Raw genomic sequence first — 2350 nt, forward strand, 5'->3', positions numbered from 1 at the left:
CTCATCAATTGTTGACATTGGTGCTAATCAGGTGGATGTGAAAAGAACATTATTTTGTTGATTTCTATGAATCTTTGAGCTTTTCACCTTCGTACATTGCTGTGTTGAGCATTAGTTTCATAGTTTTTAGGACATGCTTTCTTCTGTAAGAATTCCAGCTTTAGCCTTTCAAATGATTTCAGACTCACAGAGTTTTAGGAAAGCATATTAAAATGGGCTCCTGTGCATTCTAAAGAGAATAGTTGCTCACCTCATTTTCCTCTGTCCTGATGTCACAGGGCAAGTTGTGATGAGTGAAAGAGCACATGCTGGGCACTGGGACACTGGAGAGCTCGTCACTGCAATGACTCAAATGTATTGAACAATATTAGCCAAGTTTTTTTTAACACCATTTGGCCTCAATTTGGCTTCTCTGTAACTGAAGAGTTTGGAAAAACTCTGTGACTAAAACAAAAATGTGTATTTTAAAGGTTATATCATTTCCTTATTATCCTTTATTACAGCAGAACAAATATGTTGACCCTTTTCTGTTCACTAGACAAGTCCCAAGATGACACTTTGTTCTTGTATTTATTCTATTTAAAAGCCTGAAATATTTTTTCTTGTCCAGTTAATTCATAGAACTTCAGTGATCCCTTAAGGACAATGAACCATGAAACATTTCTATTTCCTAGTTATGCCTATAAGATCATAAGCAAACTGGTTTGTTCTTTTGGTGGGAAGTAAAGAGGGGACATGAATTTCTGTATTTTCAGTTTAATGAATTCCTTGATGGGAACTATCGCCATACACATACTTACAAGTGTGTGTGCAGATGTAAACGGCATATAAGTAAGGAATTGCTTCATTCACAGGTGTGTCCCTGGCATTTAGAAAAGGGTCTGATCCTCAAATGCCTAACATTTTCAGGTACCATATTATTGAAAGTTTAGCTAAAATATTTATCATTTAAGATATATCTGGTTGGTACAGGACCCAGCCAATCTATTTTCAGGACACTTAGTCAATATATATTTCTTTTTATTTTTTTAATTCTTATTTGTTGTTGAAGTGTAGTTGATTTACAATGCTAGTTTCGGGTGTACAGCAAATTGATCCAGTTATACATATACATATATATATGTGTGTGTGTAAAATATTTTCAGATTCTTTTCCACTACAGCTCATTACAAAAATGTGAATATAGTTCCCTGTGCTTTACAGTAGGTCCTTGTCGTTTATCTATTTTATATATAGTACTATGTACCTATTAATCCTAAACTCCTAATCTATCCCTCCCTACCCCCTTTTCCCCCTGGTAACCACAGTTTGTTTTCTGTGTCTGTGAGTCTATTTCTGGTTTGTAAATAAAATTTGTATTTTTTTTTCTAGGTTCCACATATAAATGACATCATATGATATTTGTCTTTCTCTGTCTGACTTACTTCACTTAATATGATAATCTCTAGGTCATCTATGTTGTTGCAAATGGTATTATTTCATTCATTAGCCAAGATATTTTGAAGATCAAAAATCATTCTAGCTTTGGCCACATAACATTTTCCAGAGGTCTCCTGTTCTTTGTAGATATTTGTGGTTTACTTTTTGAAAATACGTAATAGTTAGCTGCATGTAATTCTTTTCTCTTTGACCCAGAGGAATGTTAAGGATGCTGAATTTAAATAAAAATATTAAGATGTTTTCTGAAAAAATTAAAGGGAAATTTATTCGTGTAACCATAAAAATTCCAACTATAAAGGAACAAAGCTCAATATACACCTGGAATGAAACGAATATCCCTAATCAGGTACCTCCTCTCAAAAGAAATAAATAAGCAAACAATAAAATTTATGTAAGTTTAGGTTACAATAGTGGAAGTAATATTGGCTCTTAAGAAGAATGTCCATCCACAGAAGTTCGACCAGGATGGTGAGGGAATCAGGGCATCCTATTTTATGAGTACATGCAGTTTGATGTATTTATTTGGAAGAGGAGATTGATGGAGAGCATGGTAGTTCTCTTCCTGCAGAGAGGGACTGATCTTATGAGTTGCTCCAGATGGAAGCACCAAGCTCATGGGTGGAAGTTAAAGGAAAACAGATGGAGGCTCTGAGTCAGGGCGAGACTTCTAACCCTGAGAGTTGTTCTAACTGAAGTCGCACACACTGTGAAGCCACAAGCTCCCTGTCAGAGCCTCCCTTATAGGCTGCAACCCAATGGCTCTGCGGCGTGATTTGAACACTAAGTTGCGTTTCATTTAGAATATCCCTTTCCAGTTGACTAATGCGTTTATTTATAGTAATAATACTCATGCTAGTGACACATATGACAAACGCACATATGTTCAATATAATAAAAAAGAAAGGTGAAC

This window comes from Camelus bactrianus, chromosome 8, assembly GCF_048773025.1.
Source record: "Camelus bactrianus isolate YW-2024 breed Bactrian camel chromosome 8, ASM4877302v1, whole genome shotgun sequence".
NCBI lineage: Eukaryota > Metazoa > Chordata > Mammalia > Artiodactyla > Camelidae > Camelus > Camelus bactrianus.